Source organism: Rhopalosiphum maidis, chromosome 2 (genome assembly GCF_003676215.2).
Source record: "Rhopalosiphum maidis isolate BTI-1 chromosome 2, ASM367621v3, whole genome shotgun sequence".
Lineage (NCBI taxonomy): Eukaryota > Metazoa > Arthropoda > Insecta > Hemiptera > Aphididae > Rhopalosiphum > Rhopalosiphum maidis.
The window spans coordinates 49958348-49983291 of record NC_040878.1 but is presented as its reverse complement, the minus strand read 5'-3'; the positions used below and the strand labels follow the sequence as shown (position 1 = coordinate 49983291).

Here is a 24944-nt window from a genome sequence, read left to right as displayed (position 1 = left end):
TGTAAATGTTATAATTCTGTGAATAATTTGCGCGCGCGTTGTCGCCTCCGCCGGGAAAAATACGAAACGCGACGGTGTGGCCGTCCGGGCGGTGGGGTGGAGGGGCGCGCGCTGACCACCGACGCGCCGCCGCCGCCACCGCCGTCGAACACGAACCGGTCCCGCAACACCGAGTCGGCGGCGGCGTCAGCAACAACAGCAGCAGCAGCAGCAGCAGCAGCAGTCGGCGAGTCGGTGTTTCGACAGTCGTTTACTACCCGTCCGGCATTGCGGTTGACGCGTCCAGTTTTTTTTTTCCTCCGGTACACCTGTTCCTCCCTCATACGTTTACGGACGGTTCCGTCTTTTGTCCGTTTTCTTTTTGGCGCCATCCCGTCATCGTATCGAGTCGGTTTTTCGTCACGTACCCCCCACATCCTCCCCATTATCCGTACAGTATAATAATATTATTAATCGATCGTACCGAGTGCACGTGGTGAACACAATACGTTTTTAATCAACAGACATACCTGCGCCTACCTAAATCAAAAACGAGCAGCGCACGCCCCATCGCCTGACGATCCGTCGGAATCAGGTAAAGACCGCAACAATTATTAATTACTTACTATTTACGATAGCTAGCTACGCCTACACGATAATAGATACAGTTTGGACGAGCCGCTAAAGTCGGCGGTGACCGCGGTTAAAAGTTTAAATCTCACGACCTCGGAGAACCCGTGTCGGGTGTCATATTATTATAAATTTATAACGTAACGTATCGCCGTCTAGCGTTTTCCCCGCACACACTTGTTACCCACTCTTATTCGCCAAAACGTACGGCATGTTGGGGTAACGCGATATCGCGATGTATATTTTCGTATAGGTATGTAGGTTGGGTGTTGTTATCGTCGATCGATACGATAACGCGATACCCGTGCGATGGATAATCCGTTTTGCATTGATATTGACCCGTCGTTATCGATATAATAATATGACTGGACGTTAGGCGATAGCTTTGCGCAGAGTTTCGCCGGGCGACTTGAATGCTGGTCTACCGAAAGGGTCTGTAAATAGTCCTGTATGCGTATCGAAAATGTGCTGCACGGTCTGCCGAACACGCCGAGTGATGCGCTGTTTCCTTGCTCTGTGAATATTTGAAAACAAATACGTTATTTTTTTAACCGTAAATTTCACAAACATAAAAAAAGCAATCAGTTTAACACATGTGGCGTTATGAGTCGTCTTTAGACGTCGGGTAGTAGTGCGTTTGGTTTAAATACGATTCATTTAAATTGTTCTGTTATTGTTTTTGGGTTATTGTATTTTCGTAAGTATATAATTATCAAATTGTTTACTTCATAAGCGATTATCGTTTTAATTTTCGAAAAGAACGACAACCATTATAATTATATTATTATATTCGACCATACCTATAAATATTTTAGAAAATACTTTTCTACTGTAAACACACATATTTGGCCATTTAACGACTGTCATTAAAAATGTCATTAAAAGTGTCGCATGATTACTATTTTGATTTTAAATAATCGTCCCTAAAACAGTTTAAAAACAATTTATATCATGTCGATTTATCAGCTCAATCTCACCTAGTAAACGATTAAGTACAATATTCATCGTAGTCATTTATGATTATTAATTACTAATAAATGTCAAATTAACATGAACTATTTTCGAGTACACAACCTATCGAACCAATTGTAAAACTATAGAACTTACCTAAACACTAAATATATTATACTCTTATTTAAAACTAAAAAAAACATTGTTATGAGGGTGTCGTTAAATATTGAAGGTTACTGTAATTTTCTCAAATAATTAAATAGGTTTATATTATAGTTATTGTACATTGACTCATACATATTTAGTAATTAGTTACATATATATTACAGACGTTGACTAAACAATAAACTCGAATATAAAATATTATTATAGAACGAATATAAAATATTGTAGAAAAAAAGAATATAATAAAATAATAGGCTACGAAAACTGGACCAAGATCGTAGGAGTGCATTGTTCATACACTATGTATTGCAACACAGACACACTATATTATGTACTCTGTCTTATAATAATATATCCAACGGGTGATTAAAAATAATGTACGGGTGGCATTGTGTTGAAATTTTATAGGCAGGTACTCGAATCGAATTTAAAAACGATGGAAAATAAAATTTGTTTCGTACAATGGCGACCGTCCAGTTATGCGAATCGTGTCCGATAAACCTTGGGTGGACGAGATGCCATCAGTCGAATTTTAATATTTTTGTCCAAAGTCTAGTGTAGTTTGGTCGGAAACATGATATTATATTTATGTACCAATGTTCTAAGCTTTAGTTGATTTATATCTTTTCTGGATAAAAAACGTGAATTTTTATTATTAAGTAAAGAAAAAAGAAAATAGTAAGTATAGATTCAGGTGCTCTTTTTTTTAAATCTCCTGTATACAGTTTTTACGATTGAATACGCTTGTGATTTTCTCGACGGTCGTATAATATGTCAACGTCAACGGTTTAAATCTCGAAAAGACTATTAAAAGTTTTAAGATTTTAAAATACAAGATTACTACGAGTTAGGGATAAGGTTAAGTATAGTGTGACGTTTTTACGTGTAGGTATATACATATATATTCCCAAGACATTTAATGTAGATTGACTTAGCGTTTGTGATCTTTTATAAGGAATGAAAAATAATAAACTTAGTTCAAGTTTCCGTAATATTATATCATTCATTTTAAAGTTTTATTTCCCGATAATATAATACAGGAAACGCTTTTTATTTGTTCGAGGACGATACTTCACAGTTCACACTATTATAATACATCTTCTATTATTATATTGTTCATGATTTTGGGCAAGGGCGAATTTTAACTTCTACGACCTGTTTGTTTTTAAACTGATTAATTTCTTTTATAAAAAACAACTTAGAAAGTCCGTTAATGCGACCTCACGAATCAAAGTACTAAATCAATGTCATATCATTTTATTATAATTATATGACAATTGCATATTATCATTATCTAATATTTTGTTTCTGATGTTTCGTTGAAGATGATAGGGCATTTAAAACCACGCATAAGTTTTTTTTAACCGTTTTTTATTTTTAATTTACCGGCTTAATACGTTTATCTGCTTAGTAACGTAGCGTGCGTTGATTAAATTCTATATTTAAAGTATGATAAACATGATCTGTTTCCTAAAAGTAGGTATTTAATCATTTTAATAGAATAAACTGAATTATATTATTGAATTATTTGATTATTTTAGAAGCTAATAATAATTATTAATTACTGATTTTATACAATTTTTAATCACATTTAGGCAACTTATGTACTATATAACTGGAATTTTATTTTAATTTATACCGATTTTGATAACTGTGGAATAACCCAAGATTGTTTCTTCGAAGTAATACAAGTTAAAGTATATTATGATTAATATAATGTATTATCTAAATCATCTCTGTGAATAGACCAGATTAGTACAAGTTCTGGGACACAATCCGAAGGATTATATTTATTATTATAATTATGCATTTTTGAGCGGGGGTCAAGAATTTATCGAAGGATGTTTTTTCGGCACCTTCCTGTGTTCCTTGTTATCTATTTTCCGATTTGTGTCAACTTCCTGTCTAAAGTCAGCAGGAGGTATCATAACAACTATCGAGATCATTCTATTGTCTCGTATATATTTTATTTTATTTTTTATTTTTTGTCAATGTTCAGTCCTTCGAATAATAATAATGTTATATTAACTATACACTATGATATCATCATCACGTACCACTGCCGGTACGGTGAACCCTGTCGTGCATTACAAACAAATAAAATACATTCCTGCTGGTCGATGTCCACGCAGGGAAATTGATCGATAGGTTAGCCTACGCGTTGTCCATTAGGTTATAATATGCATATTATATTATGTAAAAAAAAAACGTAATAATAATAAATAAATGGATAACTTTAATAATTTAATATACGACCTTGTCGGGAAATATAATTTTTTTCGACTAATCTATTTTTCTTGAACCACTCGACCGTAATACTGTTGGGTAGGTATAGACAAATATGTGATACTTACATACGAGTTCTTTGATCACCCGTATACCATAATAATAATAATAATAATAAACAGCATTTGAACCGGTTAACTGGAACTGTACAGCTGCATTCGAGAATTATTTAGTAGAAAGTGAAGGGGGTTTTATCGGTATTTGTCGTTGGTCCACTCGATACACACACATACTCGCACATATATATATATATATATATATATATATAAGATATAAAGCACTTGAATGAAAACTTACGTTTCTATGTACGTACGCTGTCGTGTGTAAAACGTTCGATAGCGTGTACACTTGATAATACGTATGGCTAGTAGAGTTTTTGTGTCAAGTGAATAGTTTATTACCCCATACGATCTTGGAGAACGACGTCACATGCGCATCATCGTTTTTGAGAGCTAGCCAGAACACGAGTGTTATGGTATAATAGTGTATAGGTACCTACTTCGAAGTCCTAAAAACGGTTTTTGCTGCGTATATACAAACGAGTGGCTATATATTATTGTGTTTCGTAACAATATTTTTGTGCTGCATTAAAGAGTGTTCTGATATCTAATGGTTGCATCTACAGTCGTTAAACGAATTTTATTCCACTAGGATGGTTGACCTACTCATCAATAACTATAACTATATTTTAGTCGAGAATTCTGTTGTCATAGGTGTATGCACGAGACGGCACTTATTAATAATACAAATTTAGTTGGTTTTATATATTTACACTTAATAATTTAAATAGGTAAGAATTATATTAAATTATTTTATAAAGAAATATAAATCAAGACGTATTTGTATGGTAATTTAAATAACGTACTTGATATACCTAATTTTAATATTAAAATTAAATTAGATCAATCTTTAATCATAAATTATACTTTTTTACTTAATTTAAATTAATAACTAATTCTTAATGATTATATTTTAATAAGAAAGTACTTTTCATAATAAATAAAATATATAAAACGCATATTTTATTGTATTAAAGATGAACAGTATAAATATTAATATTAATGACGTAATTTCAATGTTTCTTTAACTTACTGATGAATTTATTGTCATAAGCTGTATACTTTGTAATATTAAAATACTCATAAATAGTAGATTAAACAACACATGATATTCATCTTATTTTATTCCGATTTTACATTTTTCTAGTCATAACAATATAATAAACATAATTTAATTTCTTTATTTTAATTACACAATTGATGAAATGTACGTTAATGTTGCGGTATTTTATATACATATTTACATAATATGTATAGATTAATAGATTTTCTAAAGTACCGACAATCGTCAATAATATTTAATGACTCAATAGATCCCAGTCTCGTGGTGGACCGTAAACTCATATAAATATTCACAATTAAGGTAAAAAAATAGAAGTTATGAAATTGAGGACATTAACGTTCAACTGTTAATAAACGCGCGTGCAATATGTACAATGCATAATTTTTATTACTATAAGGTCGATCGAAGGTCGAAAACGAAAAAAAATCGTGCAATCTAATTACTCGGAAAATCACATTTAATTGCTCTAGAGTCGGCACATGTTTAAAAGGTATAACGAATGGAATCGTATTTACATCATTACTGTTAGACAACAGCGTTACATTTTACCGGAATTGTTTGTGAGTTAGGTAAATCGATGAATATTATTTTCTTTCTGTCAATGTTATAACCTCGTAACCGTGTTATCACCAAATCCCGTAGTAGATTTTTTTCCTTCGAAAACGAGAGTGCTCGCTCATCCAACACGATGTATTCGACTATCCGCTCGGATTCACTTGGACTCCTTCGCCTATTTATTTCAATAATATATCGTTCTTTAATATGTCACAGACCGCCGATCTAAACCGTTAAGACACGTATGTGTTCTCAAAATTAAATTTAAGTGATTCAATTTTGAAAATGATCTAATATCGTGAACATTTACTTTAGTTAGTTAGTATTTAAATACAGTAATTTTTAATAATTAGGTTAAAAATTTGAATATAATTAACGTTCGAGAAAAAACAATTACTAACAAAATGATAACTCTTAAAATTCAGAATTCGAAAAAAATATACTTGTATGTGTTTTAGGTATTATAGATTTTATGCCGAGTGATTGTTGATATTATAATTTGAGCTTTTATCAAAATTATTATCATTCATGGATACGTATGAAATTGTTGTTTATATTTTAAATTTTTAACCCGTATCACGGTTTTTATATTGCATAGATACATATTATATCTATTGCCTATTGCTATATCCAAAATTCAAATCATTATTCATGCGTAAACCTGATTATATATTATATGTTCCACTCGTGACCAGTTTGGCCAACATCCGATTAACATTTTAAATGTGTGACATAATTACTAATACGTGTGATAATTGATATTGGATAGCGTTTTGTTGAGTAATTTCTTCACAAACAGTAGAACACTTTCTTCTCAAACAAATAGTGGTTAATACAATTTTCTGATTTTTTCTCTATTCAATATAATTCAATTTATTCCCTTTAATACAAATTGTATTAAGTTATGGATACATATTATATAATTGTTTTTCGATTATTTTCAATTCCAATCATTAGGTTCGTGGTATAAATTGAAATTGGTGACAGTATTCTTGTTATTTTTTTTACATTAATCGGTAGAACAATTTTAGTATAGTGAGTTGTAAATTAGTATGATAAATAGATTCCAGTAAATAGGTAGGTATACGCCTTGGTATACGTTTCAATGAAATTTTTATATTTAAAATCATATTGTAATTATTTGGTTATTGACCTCAGAGTAATGAACAATGACGTTTTTATGCATTTATAACTATAGTTTTCCAGGTTGCGACTACAAAACGTGTATCGATGTCTATTGTCTTAAGCATTGATCTTTAATATTATTAAAAAAAGTCATTGTTTCATATTATAGTATAAGTGTCTATAACGCTCAAAAATACCAGAAATTCTTAACCAATTCCTAGGTTAAATTTTCGAAATCTTTATTAATTTTTATTATTAACATTATATTTTAGTAACACACATGAGATTACTTGACACAATAATATGTTTCACAAAAATGTACTTATTTAAAACTTAAAACCCATTAATAAAACGCTTTTAAATGTATTGTTGAAAAAATGCTTTCAAAGGAAAAAAATCGTCCTCATTAACCCATTTCTGAAAAACATAGTTTTTCACTTCAAATAAATACAATGGAAGACAATGTAATGTAAAATACATTAACTAATTAATTACCTAATTAGTAGATAACGGAAATGTTCCGAAATATGTCACTTAACAACAGAAGTTTACTAAATTATTAAAATTAGTTAATAAAACTTTTCAATATAAATGAAATAAGAATTTAAACATTATATTTGCGCAAAAAAATTGTTTTAAAAACAAGTAAAAAAATGTATCTAATTTTGTGTTACATATAATAGTTTTTGTGCTTAAGAAAAATTGTTTAAAAAAAATGTTCCTAAAATATTTACTAAGGAAAAATGTGTATAGATTTTAATTATCGTTGTATTGATTATTCGTTTTTAATTAGAAAATAAGTATGTAAGTATCACAAATAGTATGTTTTTAAAACAAATATTTTAATTATAATCATAAATATATATACGAGTGTCGAATATATTTAGTTAACTTGCTCGAATAAAATCGAAATACATACAAAACATTTTAATAGAAATGTTATGACACTATTGGAGATTATATAAAAGTGTTCCTTATATAAGGTGCATTGCAAACTAAACTTATAAACATTTCTGGATATCTCATTATCTTCAATCGTTGACAGTTTCAAACTGTATGTGGAATAGGTGCAGACATACAGTCTAAACTCTAAATGGTTATTTTATTTTTAAATTCTATAAATGTCCTAACGAAATTGGCCAATCGATTATCGCATACATCAGCTATTGAGAAATGGCACGATTATTTTCGTTAGCCGCCATTTATATTTCCTAGGTAGAGTGGACAGACACGTTTTAAACGAAAAATATTTGATTTCATCGACACAATATCAGTATTATATAATATTATACATCCGTGCAAATTGATATTTAACTTTTTTTTTGTAGATCGTTTTTTTTGTGAACCTATCTATCTACCTATATATTGTATTAAATCGTCTTCGTATAACAAACGCTGGCGACCGACTGACCGACACGTGATAATCCGTAAGACCATTGTAATGGGATTTCTAGGTGTACACTAGCGGATAAAAAAAATAAATAAACGAAATAGACGGGCACAAAAAAAAATTTCGCACATCTATTTAACGCGGAAAAAATATAATAAAAACGAGGTATCACAAGAGTATGACTATTGAAATACTATAATATAATACCCGGTATTCGCCATTTTATAGAGTGGAACCGTTTACACACAGTGATGGTTCAGGTCCGTTTTACCGGAAATAATGTGATTTGCGTGTTATACACGAAAACAATGTGCCTCGAAAATCGTTCATTGTATCCGAGAGAATAACCCACTGCAATGCAGGTCCGTTCGATATCGTTTATTATTCGATTCTTGTTTAGTGTGTTCGTACTACGTATGTACCTTCGTTATTACGATTGTGGTCACACACGTGTATATTATTATATTTGTAGTTTGTGGAGGCGTTGTTTTTTTTCGCTATGACACGGGCCATAGATTTGAAAATATTTGTAATGCACATAAATAAGTACCTATATACAGGCCTGTGTATGATAATATTATATTGCTCAACTACGTTATCCTGAATCACTGCATATATCGGTCAGTGTCATAAAAACATTTTTATCGTATGCTTACCGTTGTTTAAAATCGATGAGAAACCCGCGGTTTGATTGGTTCATTATATTGGATCGTCTTTTCTGTAAAACGCATTTTAGTTACGCTATATTACAATATTTTAAAATCAATATACCTGTGCCTTATGTCCTGTGTAATACTATTATTAGAATACTTGATTTTATCGTATATTTTGCGTTCGTATTAGTTTTTGTTTAAAGCATAAATCGTATCAATTTCTTTTCTTATAAACGTTATGTACGTGCTTATAGTTAAAATTGATTTCTTATTATTATTCTTATAAAAACAAGTCTGAAAAATCATTGACAGATAATCAAACCATATTGTAATAATATTATTTATATTATTATTTTTAATAGGTATGTAATTGATAATATTATTATACAAATATATTAGTTAGATATATTACTTCAAAATAATTTATTATTAATTATTTTTTAATTCTTCATTTTTGTACTATAATCATGTAAAAAAAATATAATGTGATATTTATGATGTAGTATTCTGTCGACTTATTTATCTTGTATATTTGTATTATATTTATTATTAATCACAATTTTTCAATTTTTAAAAATTGTATTATTTAAATAAAATTTAAAAATATTAAAATAAATTAAATTGATATATAACGTAACCATATAATTAATTATGGAATGATTTTTAAAATATGTGTACCTATTTTTATTATTGAATATTATAATTGTAAATAATTTCTATTTACTTTTCACGGACATTATAACTTTTTTCAATTACGTCTAGCGAAAAATACAATAATTTACTAATATATATTTTATACTTTACGCACATCAATACTTACGAATGATATTATATTACTTGTTAATTGGTAGAATTAAAAACTTATTTTGAATTTGGGGAAAGCTGTAATTTAAAGGTACTTTTAATTATTTTATTGATTAGTCCTTAAATCGCTATTTGAATGAATAATGGTTTCTCTAGAATTTTTGTCCTATGCATGACTCTCTCACACCTATATTGATGTATATATATTCGATTTTTGAAATATCTGGCAATAAGCGTGAAATGTGACTGTCATTTGAAAATTTACGAACACGCAAAATAGGTTTTCGATTCCATTCACTCAAGATCATTTTAAAATTTGTTTGAAAAAACCTATGACACCTTGTATCTAATACACTTTGTGATATTATTTTTATTGTATATGTAAAGGTAAGTAATAAGTACATGTATGTGTAAAATGAATTTAATATTATAATGATATGGAACATTGGAGTTTGCTGTTCATCGAGGTAAACGTTTCTGGGTATCGTGCCGTGAACAAGTCTGCACCTGGTTCAATGTGTATATATTGTGTTTAATATACCAAATGTCGCGTGAAGAAAAATTTATAATAATATGTAATTAGCTTTTTACTATATTATAATTTTTAAGGGAGGAACACAGCGTTTTTATCTTTTTGTACGTCCAAGTAATATGTGTGTATACTGTATATGACGTATTACGTTATTATCATCAATATTAATAGGTATATACCTAGTTTATTTTATACCTATTATTACAAGCATCGTTGATATTCTGTTCGTTCGCGCGGTGCAGGAGCTGTTATGCAATCTGGTTTTTACATGTTTAATTTCCAACGATTGATATTATAGCAATATATTAGAAAGCAAAATGACTGCCGGGCGAATCGATCGAGTGTACCACTTGTATAGTACATAATATATTAGTTAGCTAAGATTAACGAATGTGACTAATGTGAGTCACTGGATGAAAGAAATGCAAAACCAGTGCCTATATGTTTCCATTATTATATTATATGTACATCGGGACTTTGCAGCGCAGTGGGTTGCACAATACACACTTTTCACGGTCTGTGTGGTGAAATACCTGACGATTCTTGTACGTTAACTATCGTGATATTTTGTGCGTGTGTGTGTATTAAAACAATATAAATCAACAGATTCATATAATATTCCGTGTTCCGCGCGATGACAATGTCGCTGGAACAATCGAGTAAAAGCTCTCTCGAATATCACACCCGCGGCCTACGTTCTTGTACAAATCCGTCGGACGGAGGAGAAAAAATTTCTCGCGAAAGTCGACTGTGGTGACGACGCATTTCGTAACTCCGACCTTCGTTGTCGAGCGTTTGAAAATACCAAGTACGTATTCACATTTCGCAGAATACTTGCCTCGGGCCTATGATGTTTGTTTGTCGCAGCAATAAATTTAACAATTATATTTAATAATACAAATAATTGTGTCATTTAAACCCGATTTAACGTTTATTTTTTTTTTATATTATACAAAATGATATCGTTTAATCCCGATAATAAAATATTTACTCGATGACTGTTAACCAGAATACAATTGGAAAATTGTCAATATTCGTTTTTGATTTTACATGCGATATTTTTTACTTGAAATAATATGTTACAACAATCGCTGAAATGTAGTGTTGATTATAGAGAACCGATAAAAATATTGTCTGCGAATTATGTACGCACTTGTTTTGAACTCGAAATTCGGATGACTAATTTCTGTCGTGAGTGATACGTACTTGGTATTTTTTTTATTACTATTATAATAAGCATTAATTGGGTATTCGTATAATATTATTACGTTTTTATTTATAAGCTTATAAAGTTACAAGTATAACCGTTACCTAATGGTATGCTTATAAGGTTATGCTTAACCTATTGGTGCGCATGCGTGCTTGGATAAATATGATATGGACATTGGCCGCGATGAACTTCCTTTTTCTTTCAAACGAGCGTAGGACTCGTGAAAATTGATTTTCATTAATTTATTGTGCATAACTAATAGAGTGTCTATAATAGGTGTATCTATAAAGTGTATTATCTAACTTAAATGCAAAGCAATGTACAAATATATTACGGATGCAATACATAAGTATACGGGTTTCTCGATATATTTGTATGAAATTTTCATTTAAGTTTCTACGAAAAAATATGTTCTTCAGAAAATTACACTATGAGAAATTTATACAAAACTACCATTAGTCGTTTCTTAAACTTTGTTTATTTTATGTATTTTACTCCGCGTTTCCACAAACCGGGGGTCTATTCGTAAGTTGAACGATGCAGACCGTGATGGCGTTTAATAAAATATTATGGTAATCGCTAATTTAATTTACGAGGTTTCCGACCAAACAAATGTTTACCTAACAGTTTATTATTTAAATTTCAAACTTTCACGATTGCAAACGTTTTCTTTTCGTCTACACCTCTGCTCTCTCCGTGCAGCAAGTACACCGCACTCCTCCACCCCATTGTGTTACCCTTTCTTCTTATTCTTCTCGCCGTGAAATATGCACTACGATTACTGCTGCAAACGGGAAGGGCATAGGTTAAAATCCCATACAACTATACGATGCTACCGAACCCTCTAATTAGACAGCTAAATAAAGCATCGTTGGTTTTGATTACAAATATTAAAACATAAATTACTGTGGGATATAGAGAGAAAAATATGAATGTACGTCTAATATATACGTCTCGAGTTCTTCTTTTGTACACTCAACGTGTATTTCCCACAATTATCACAACAATCTTGATAGCCTACGGTCTATTCATCCGCGGGTAGACGCGTGGTATGAATATTCGGTATAGTGAAGTTCAAATTTACCGTTTTTATTAAATGTAAATGTAAAACATATAATAATATTGTACTGTTTTAAATGCGTATACCCCGCAATTGTTATGTATAACAACACCACACGGTGTAATTTAGAACGACGCGATAGATTCGATTATTTTACGAATCTAAAAAGTACAACATTTAACAACCTAATAAAAATAACCATTAAGATCTAAGGAATTAAAAAAAGAAAATATTCTTTATATGCTTTCGCGCTAGACTGATGTGATTGATAAACTATAATACATATATGTACTTATACAGAACTTTCTATTGTGAAATATTAGATAAAGAACACGTGGCGTTTAGAATGGCTGATTTACATTCTAAATTGGTTCAAACAGTTAGGAACGTATGGTCGAAAACCCGTTTCAAGTTAATATAATTATCATCATATTATAATATATACATACTGAAGAATTGAAAAATGAAACAATTGATTGTCACGAAAGCGGAATTCATCTTTTGAAAGTGTTTCGCTCCAAATCCGACCCCGGAGTATCGTCGTAAGCTCGAATTTCATTGTATTTCACCACTCTTACCCAAAGTCATATTTCAATAAAGCTCGAGTTATCGTCAAAAAAACCATAGATGTGAATTAAAGAAATTAACGGATGTTAAGTTTAATTTATGTTTTTGAAATACCTTCTCCTGCTAATCGTTATAATATATTATTATTACTTTTTAATAAACCGACAATACATTTTATCTTTACGTGATTTATCATTCATTAGTATCAATTAAATAGAACGTTATAGAACGTGACGTTTATTTCGAAATATAATTTTATATTGAATCATTTCTGAGTCAATGGTATTTTATTTTCAACGTGCTACTAAAATTATTTATAGAAATTTATTGCATATGTATTTGCATTGTAAATTTATCTGATTTTCGTTTTTTTTTTTTACCAATATAAATGAAGAAAAAAATACATTGCACATTATGCACAAAATGTTTTCTGAATTGGTGTCTTTAATTTTTAAACCATATTCTATGTATCAATATAATTTAGTATTGATAATTTTTATTTTATTTTAGGTAAATTATGATATATGTTTAATACTAATTACAAAATTTTTAGTCTCAACTAATCCATAATAATTAAGGAAAAAATTATATAAAAAATAAAATATAAGGAAAAATGAATGTCTGAACCTTATAATTATATATTATATAGTGCAGTTGAATTATGACGTGTATGTGCTCACTTAGGTACTTATTACATAGGTACCACATAAGCGTAATATCAAAATTCGAAGAAATCGCAAAAAAGAAACTTTTGTAGCATTTTTTTTCCCAATACAATTACTTTGATTCACCTTACTACTATCTATTATTTACATAGCAGATTAAATTATGAAAAAATATAACTGTACTAATCAACCGTACATAATATCAATTATTGTGCACCAAGATAAAAAAAATATATCATGAAATGAAATACGAATCCGGTAAACCACTGTGGATAATAAAATAATATTGCACTGAACGCTCTGCTGGAGGACGCTCAAAGTGCCATTATTTCGTATTACATAGCAATCTAAAATACAACAATCGATGGAAAACTGGTTCAAACATTCCTTTATGTTCGGGGCGCCCGTATTATTGACCGTTTGAATGGTGGAAAATCGCACGAACGATGGCGACGGACGCGCCGGATGATCCAGACGATAATAAAATATGATATTATATATTATATTGAAACCTTTATGGGTACAATAATAATATATCGTCGTGCACAATGCGATGACGCGACCATTATTATATCGTGTTGTAAAGGTCCGGTTAAGTGCCTACGCCTATATAATAACATTGGGGGGGAGGGTGTGGTATAGGTCTAGACGAGCGTCGCGCAGGACACTGTATAGGCGCGGCCGCCTGGCTCCTGCAGGATTTCGGCCTGCGAGCTCTACGACGCGCAATAGAAGCCCCCCCCCCCGACACGATGATGTACGATATCGGTCGGCGAGACATCCGGGGCGCCGAAATGCCCACGGACTCGACGCGCGCAGTGTCCTCGGAGAGCCCACGACCGTAATTATCGTGAAATCGAGCGACCACGCGACGCCCATCGTACCGTGTAGTCGCAGTGTGGTGATGTGTCGCCGGGCCCGGTGCGGATAGCTATTGTAGCGTATAAGAACGCGCGTTCGATACGATGCATGAGCAGACGGGGCGGGGAATCGACGAGGAGAAAAAAATTATTATGTACATCATTGCGAATAAATAAAAGAACACAAATTGTCAATTATAGATATTGTGTAATTAGATTCAGCAGCCCCGTACCAACTAGTCCGTACAATATTTGTGTTAAAAGGTCAACGAGCTAGCGGGTTCGTTCGTCGACGTCGGCGGCGGCGGATTCGGGTGCGCACGGTGCGTATATTATATATAGTTAGCATTCGACGGTTCCTGTTGAGTTTGTCTAATTAGACATCGAAACCTAAAAACGTATAGCACACGTCTCAAAGACGTTTAATAATAATAATATTATTATTATAGGTATACCTACACTCGGAAACGGGTTCGTCTCGGGTTTACAGCTATTCGAACTCGGAACTCCAAAAGCAATCATCTGCAAACAATAACAATGACCTATCCCGCGTGCGCGCACACATGTATTACGCATATAACACATCACAGTCGAACATTATAATATATATTTATATTATGCATTTGTCGTCAGCACTGCTGCCGCATTTTTTTTCTAAGAGTACGTGACACCCACATTTATTATATAATAATATACGACATCGTCTGTCTAATGAATGGTATATAGCAACATTCCATCACCGAACAAAATCGAAATTCTGACGTCCAGGTTTTAATCTTCATAAACATATATTACTGAAATTTGAATTGCAGAATGTTGTTGAAATGATTTCATGTGCGTTACGTTTTATTGCTGCAATATTGTATATTATATTGCTTATACGTACATCATATTACAATTATAATGTCTGCCCGAGTGTTTATATTGGAATATCAACATGGATGCCACACTTTTGATTTGGCATAGCGGAATTTATTTTTCCATATTTCCCGTTCCATAGACGGATATAGATAGTAGATAATATATCGCAGATGTCACGTCCCTTCAATACTATACATCCATATACCTATTATTACTTTTACGCATCATCGCAATAGTCAATAATTCCAGGACCGGAAGAACGGATATTGATCTTGTACGGAGTTAACACGCGTAGCCACGACGATATACAACATAATATACCAGCTATTATCTATAATACAGCGTTATAAATTATAGCACTTATAACGATTATAATATTATATAATCACGTTAATGTATTTGGAGCATGTTGTGTCACGCCCAAAGTTTGCAACTCGAATTCCATACAACGTGTGGTCGTCTGTCTAGTCGAGCACATCATCTAAGTTTTCGAAACAATCACCGCTTGTCCATATTATATATACATTTATACACGGATATATTGTACGTGTGTATCTTATATTATACAAGCACAAGACTGCCGCTGCAGCAATAGTGTAGTATATGTCCTTCGACGAAAAAGCATAAAATCACGCAGATGAAACAACAATCTTGTGGCGTCATAATTTGTTTTCGCCGGACAAAATTGAATTTCGCGTGTTCGTATATAGGTACATTATATGATATAATACTATACTATATAGGTACTACAGGTACTCATATTATATGTTATATACGTTTGTTGGAGCACAATAGAACGGGCTCGGTAATTACCATTATTATATTATTTTTTCCTCTCAGTCACTCTTTTTTGTATAATGCGAAAATAATATTGCAATGATAATGTAATCATTGAGTGGCCAGGAGAAGGACGCGTATATAGGTATGCACGATTGTCAACGAAGAAACGCGTGATACATCGTGATAGCAACGATAATGACAAATTACTTTACATACTATTATTTAAGTCCAAGGCAAGTCGCGGATAATAAAAATTAATATCTTATTATAATATTATGTTTATAAACTCGCGTCATTATGCCCATGCTAATAATATTATATATACACGTTTAACGTGAATTCGGATCCTCGTTGCGGCGTGTAATATGATAATAATATATATGTCACGTCTTGTGCCAAAATATTGGCGGAATTAATTATAAAATTTGCGAAATGACGCAATCGAAAAATAATGGTCCGGTTTATTATTTTTTTTTTTTTTTTTACTAATATGTCAATATATGTGCGTTATTGGGAATTCCGAGAAACGTCAGTTGTTCAAAGTAATATTTTCTATCGAGTCCACGTTAGTCATGATCGGTATAACGTAAACACGCCATGCTGATAGACTACATACAGAGTTGTTATGGATAATTGCGATGTAACTGCAAAGTACGAGTTTGTGAATCATCTTTTTTTTAAAACCAGAATTTTTATATTATGTATAAAGATATAGTATCGGTTTTGTGACGTACGTACGTAAATAAACATAGTACATGCGTGGCGTATCAATGATATGTTGTATCGAAAAGGAATGGATTTTCATAATAGTGAACGTTTTTCAATTTGATCAAAGAAAAGATAAAGATAAAATATATAATATAGTACAATACATTTTGGGTACCTAAATATCGTACATCGTAGTATTTGATTAGATCGTATACATTACGAAAGATAAAAAAAATAACAATATATAATAACGTGTATTTGTTACCATAAATTTGGACCGGTGAGATGTGCTGACCGGCGTTAAATGTTGAAATCGTAATGTTTACGTTTAAGTATCCGAATATTTACGTAACTATAAAATAATAATGTACCATTGCTCGACGATGGTCATTTGTTCATTTGGTAAACGGGTCGTATTGAAATAACAATATTATGATGTTCAGTGTTCGGCGTGAAAATAAATATTTGTGATTAATGTGGTAGGAGAATGTAGTAGATCAAAGATTGTGTCTGCGGATTCTAATTAGTGATGACTGATGATATAGCCGATATAGGTATTAGATTTATGTTTAAATGATTTTAATGTTCGACTTGCTGCTTGCAGATTACATCGATAATATTATTATTATACATTTTATTTTACCTAAACAGACACATCATAATATTATTGACTATATATAGTTTTTCGGATATTAGCCAAATCCGTTTTAATTATACAGCCGATTATAATACCCAATGACGCGTATCCGGAATCGCAAGACGAGTCGGTATTATACATAGAGGCCACGTGAACGTTTAATAAAAACCGCATAATATGATGAAGATCAATAATAATATATTGTCTAACAACGATTTTGGAACGTCGAAGAAAAAAGATTAACACTTAAACTGACGCTATTGATGATAAAAAAAAAAAGTTCTAGTCACGATTCCTAAATAGGTATTGACTGTAGTTATGTTATGTTAGTCGTCACCGGAGGCCGCGTGATGAGCCCCAAATAAACGGCAAGACTCAGTCCGTCCTTGGCGTCATTGGAGATGTGTGAACCGGATGCTGCGATAGTGCAATGGCTTTTGACTGGCGAATTTCAATGCGCGCACGTCGCTCGTTTCCTTATCGTCTACAATTTCTGTTGTTACAATGGGTTAACCTCACGATTACATTCGCCCCGCCAGCGTCTTCTTCATTTCATGTTCATATCTCTTTTATCCGTCACAGAAAATGTAAAAGGCTACAACCGTGGTGTTTTCGTTTTGTCGGTTTCCCATGGCGAGCACGCCGCCTTCATAATGCGTGCGTAATTTTTTTTTCTATTCGACGAAAGGAAAACCGCGTTGCATCGTACGTGCGAAATACTACGTATTATTTTATTATATTATAATAATGTAACATTATTATATTATATATAATATTTGTCTGCACGTACGACGACGCAACCCGCCGTGTCGTACATGTATACGGCTGCCGTAGATTCGCCTACATACGAGGGAATAACACGGCTGTCAATAATAATACACGCGCGTATATGTACAAGCGACAGCTGCAGGATAACGGTGATACCATCATCATCCGATCTCTATACCTTCCTATATAATCGCATGTCGACATTTATTATTATTATTATATTGTATACGGATCATATACACGCGCATTGCGGCTGGTGTATTTCTCTTTTCCCTGTGCCCGGACAAGTCTCCGTAATTGCAGTTTTCACACAGTTTTCTAGTAGGTATACGGATGTGTATAATGTATTGTGTGATAATGCGCAGAAAATGTATGGACTACAGGCAACGAGACCTCCACAAAAACACCGTTAAGCCGTTGTTTGTATAATAATACAATATCCGTTCTCCCGTATGACGTGTATCATAGTATATAATATTAAATGTACCGCGGTGGTTCGCGGTGGAAATCGTAAATATTATTAGCCCGAGGTCTAAGTAGTTAAAGTACGAATTTTCGAAAGTTTTCAAATCTTGCTGTTTTAATAAATAATTTCACGATTTTGAAATCCACCGTAAAGGTAGTTCCGTGTTTTAATATGAATGAAAACAATGTTTTCTGTAATATTGTCACAATCGAAAATCGTACAATTCCGTAGGGAAAGGAATTCATTACTGGCTTGTCGTCCGACCAATAACGGTCATCACAGGTTACGAGGAAAGTGGAATACGCACATATAGGCCTTTTCCGTTTTAATAAAAATACAATCAAGTTCGTTACGAATGTCTTATTTAATACAATATTCTTGTCTTGCTACTCCTCGTTACTATTTAAGCAACTGGGCATCGTGAACACATGATGAATCCGAAATGAATTTTGCTTCTAATATTTGCAGTAAATTTCCTCGCTTGTTTCGGTGTAATTTCCCCAAAGGTTAAAAACATTCTGCGAAATGAAAGTTTTTTAAGTATGAATATCATAAACGTATATAATATATATATATTATAACTGCGAATAATATAAAAAACTGTTCCCGTCGCTTATTGATATCACTATATATAGTGTATATATATGTATGTATGTATGTATATATTATACACACACACATTCACGACTATAGTGTTCTCGACAATCTCCCAACAGCGTATATATAATATTATAGTAACCCGAACGCATTTCTCGAACGGACAAGACGAACGCCCAAAACCGTGTTTCCGGGTAATACTATGCTCACGTTGGGCATTACGCGGTGGTGGAATATAATATAAGGACATAGGTTATACTATACTTATGTATATACGTATGTGCCTATATACACATGTAAGCGCCGTCACTCTCTCGAAATCAAACGGACCGCGTGTCGGTTTGTCGGCATCGCGAAAGCTTATGCACACGATAGTAATATAAGCTCGTATTTCTATTATAATATACAGAAGGAGGCGTATGTGTTTGGTCGTGTCAGGTTTGGTCCATTGTTTATTCGCCGACGAACAAATAAGCATATACTATTATTTACATGCGGGGTATTCGACACGGCGCGGAGATGAGGCCGTAATTTAGAGCACGTGGACTTCAAGTTCGGCCATTCTACCCCTAGTTGATTCCAGTAACTATATCATATTGATAATGTAAATTGTATTATATCCGATATTTATTGTAAATTGGACATAATTTTGCATTTATTTTGGTTGATAAGATATATTAGATATATAGTTGTACATATTTTGATAAGCAGTGGTTATTGGTATAATAATTATAAATACTTTCTTTTTCGTTAACTATTATTATTATTATTATTATTATGTATTGTGTATGCCATTAATTAAAAATAAAACTTTATACTTAATATCAGTTAGGTACAGAAAAATGTGTTTGCATTATAATGTATTAAATACTGTTTGATATAATAAGTACAATTAAAGTAGATATCTATCGTTTTCCCTATAGGTACCACTCCCTCCTTAAAAAATCCTAGTTTCGCCACTGGTACTCGTACTTTTCTCCGATCCTGTGGCTGTAGAATTGTTGGCCGGAGGGCAATTTACAACGAGTTCGTAACTTCGTCGTTTAACTCGCACACCAAATATCCAATAGGTACATTAATCGATGTAATCGCTGATACGTATGCATACATAATATTTTATCTTATACATTTAACAAGCATATGTGTGACAGTTTATTTTAATATAACTATCTATCTGTCTGGCAGTGTAGCCTATACACGGCAAATATAGCGAAATATTTTGTGTAATGCAATGCATTTGGCGTTTCAACAAAAGACAAAAAATCGTCTAATATAATAACTAATATTGTATTTACTTTCGACCGTTATAAGATTTTAACGTAATTTAGTGTGTATAGGTACCATGGCGTATATATAATAATTTGCAATAGTGCGAGTCGTCAAATATTATCGCGACTTTAGAGGTTTTGGAGAGTGCGCTTTAGTTTTAATAACTAAGCGCCATATAACGTTTATTACGACCACAAGCTGTGTTCCTTATATGAATCAATATTTATTTTTCGAAACACTAACCCAATAAAAGTCATACGTATATATTACAAAACATATAATAGAAATCGTTTTAGCTTGCTATTAAACTGTCGTCGGTAAAAACAGAGGTTTGGGTACGTATTATAAAGGGGAATAAAGAATATCGAACGGCTCGTGCACGTGCTATATAGCTATTATTTCAGTATATTATACAAAATAATAGGGCTCCCGGTCTTCTTTTTCTCTTAGATAAATCGGTACGGTCAATAGAAGCCACTGTAGGGAGATAATCGTTATACTGGCGTCTAGGAATAAGACGATACTTTATTTCTGTATGTATAAACGCACGGTGCGCATTGTATCAGAAGTACTGTATACCCGTAGAATAATAGGCGGCACCGGCTGGTGGGGGAAGCCGTGCACCGTACGATGGCTGCAAGACGAGGCAGTTCTTTTCTTTGTAGTTTGTAGACGAACCCATATGTTTTTGTGAGACACCGCGTAGACGACTAGATGTATATAATAATAATTATAAACACCAAGGTACTACCTGCAGGTACCTACCGCACATCCGAACAAAAAAAAAAAAAAATAATGAAAATAATATAGGTAAAGAAGTCGTATTATGGACGGCTTGAACAAAACGATACGGTCCGAGTACCAAACGTTTTAACGTCTCTTGTGTAGATCGTGGCATAGGTCTTACTTCGGTCGCGGTCATCCTATTGGAAGATTCGAAAAAGACTCTTAGACGATATATCATCAATACTCGTCGTCGGCTATCGGAAGAGCGCATCGCAGCAGTCAGCACGCTCTCTTTGAATAGTTCATCGACCTCACATCGAACACGAACAACGACGACGTGTGTACGCACTATACCCTTCGTAATTATAATTATGTAAAGCGACGGTGAAGGAGAAAAAATGTGATTTACCCACGATGGATATTATAATTATTATACACAACGTATTATACCTTGTACGTATTGTGTGTCATTAAACAATATAATATACGTACGACGTACCTACGAATGAATTTACAACGGATAAGAAAAAGTTGACTGCACACTCTTATACATTATAATTTTTTATTTTTATTTTACGCATAGTATATGCTGTCTATGCGTCGATTAACTCTTGTTTGACCCCAACTTGTACGCGGGACTTTCGCCGATCGTTGCACAACTGTCGTGTATAACACCTCGTGGTTTATACGACGTCGCAGTACATGGATGAATATATTTTTGAAAAAATTGATTTTTCGATAAACCCCCTGATACAGGCGCGTCGGGCGTCGTCGGTCCGTTCGTTATTAACGCCGCAACACGTAAACGATCGAATATAATTTATCATTTGGTTAGGCAGCTCTTTAACAGTATAGGTATGCGGTGCCGAATCTCGCTACGATGTGTATACTTTTTGTACTATGGTGTCCAAAGGTCATGGATCATAGACAATGATAAACTCCGACTGCGCGATATCCATCAATATCCGTCATCGGATCCTCAGGCGCATGCAGTTATCAATAATAATTATCGTGATTTAAAAAAAAATATATAATGTTATCATTATAATAATATTATATGTTGTGCACATAATACTACTACATGTTTTACCGTCGACCGCCCCTGTTGCGCAACCGACTCGACTATTAGGTGTGTGTATTAGTTGTCGTCGGTGCGGCTGCCGTGAGAGGCTGTTTACCCATTTCAGGTCATGCGTCGCGCGTTCCCGTATAGGCGAAAAGAGGGAGAGCTGCTATCGCCTGTCTCTCGAGCATGTAATATTTTTGTATTATTACTACAGACACATATACATTATACACACACACATACCCAACATACAATAGTAGCTCAGCACCAGTACGGTAACGGCGTGTGTGTGAGTATGTGTGACGTATAAATATAATTTTTTTTACGGTGTAGGTATACCATCGTCGATCATAATACGAATTAGAAGAAAAAAAAATAAGATGAGACAAGGAGAATAAACCGACTGTATAATAATAATATAATACCTGAAAACACCTGTATTTATTATTATTCTTAATGAGGAATGTGAGCTCGGCGTCCCCCGGCCCTCCCCGAGACCAATCTAGCCCGACGCCCCGCTGCAGCCGTGCGCACACGGGACTTCGTGACTCTCTGCGGTACAGCACCACCGTATGCCGCGGGGTTGACGGGTGTAATAGGTTAGGTACACATACACACATACATGCCTCGAAGGAACGCCGCGTGTAACGATGTTGACCGTCGCGTCTACAATATATTTAGATAAACACGACCTCGAGCAAGCACTGCTGCTGCTGCTGCAAGTCGTCGATTCGTCGAGCCAACGACAAATATTTTTCATAAAATAATAACGCCCCGCTTGCAGGTTTTTCTCCCCGATGTGTTTACTTAACCCGTTTGACGTTTTCGAGATTTTCGTGTGTGTGGTTATATCATACATTTTACGAAACAGCGAGTAAACAAATTATACACAGGTAGACAGGTAGTTTATGTATATATAATATATATATATATTATTTATAGTAGTTATATTAGTATATTACAGTAATTGCATTACAATTTTATTAATCGTATGTCGATAATAAAAAATCCTATTTATCCTCCGCTTGGCAGCTAGTGATATTTCACTCAAATCACAATCATAGTATAACAAGTAATAATATTATATAAATAATTGGCATTTTATTTCAATATTATTATGAAATTCAAAGTACAGGTTATCTATTGCTACGCGACACCATCACGATTACTTTTACGTTTATATCATGAAAGTTGTACGTGTTTTTTTATATATAATATATAATATGTATATATATATATATATATAATGTATAATATATATTATAATATTATGATTGTATTATGAACGCGAGTACCTACTACGTAATTAATATTTATTACGGAATGAAGACGGACCGAGATAAAAAAAAAATGAATAAAAAGCGGTTTTAAACCTTTTTACGTAATTTAAATAAAAACACTTATATTCTTAGTGATGCAGTGTAGTGTTTGACTTTGAACAAAAAACCATTTCCCGTTAATTCACCGAATTAAAAGGATAATATAACGGTGTACTGTAATGATAGACCTCGTAATAAAAATGTTTTCGCTTTTCGTTAAATATGTGTCTATTGTGAAATTCTCGCGCGTCGGGGTAGTCATAGCACTCATCACGATTTAAAATGTCACTTTAATTACGAAAATAGTTACTGCAGGTGGGATTATATCTTTGCTTGTGATATATATTATCTTTGTGTATATAGGTAGTTTTAAAACTTCTCCAGCCACTGAATTAACCAGTAGAATAATATATAATCTGACTACCGTATAAATGTGATTTACATATCATATCTTATATAAATATGGTAAATGATAATAATGTGCACCGAAAATCAAGACGTGATAAAAAAAACTTAAATATGGCAACATCGATATTAGTTGTAATTAAATTATATTTTAGTTTTTTATTTAGTATAATTTAAGAATAGAAGAGAAAATAAAAAATATATTTTTATATAAATCGTTCTTAAAAAAATTTAAAAAATTATAAAACGAGCTTTTTATATACTGTTTTTTAACACAAAAAATCTTTAAGATATGCATTCATCGAAAATATGCACTAAACCCGTCCTAAAATCTAGAAACTAATAATGTAGGTTTGCAGGAAAAACTTATTATTTCGTTAGTTTTTCATTAATGGTTTTCAAAAAAATTTACATTGGTAGCCTAATATAATAGCACCTTAAAGGCGAATGCTATTCAATATTTTTAGAAGCACGGTACTTTATAGATTTGCATAAATTATGTTCAGAAAGTATAAATAACAGAAATCAGCTGATTCGATACTGGATTTCAGAATAGCTAGTGCATATTTCCGATACATATTACAGTTAGCGCTTCGGACTATTTGATCATCATTGTTGTTATTCGTTTATGGAGATAGGAGAGGGGCGCTGCAGAAACGATGAGTCGCTTACTTATGCGATTTTTAGTGTGAATGGTTCAACAGAAGTTCATCGAAAGGTCGTTTCGATAGAAAAAATGCACTCATCGTCCGGCACGCGTGCCCGTAAAAAATGTATGTTTTTATAGG

General features: G+C 32.8%; 1 protein-coding gene across 1 annotated transcript in view; it reads left to right on the top strand.

Annotated features, from left to right (window-relative positions):
- The first annotated feature begins 303 nt into the window (after positions 1–303).
- The window catches only part of LOC113551473, a 51909-nt gene continuing 27268 nt past the window's right edge, over positions 304–24944 (top strand). The window contains exon 1 of the mRNA XM_026953729.1: positions 304–574. The gene's annotated coding sequence lies outside the window, so the exon portion shown is untranslated. The remainder of the gene's footprint in view (positions 575–24944) is intronic.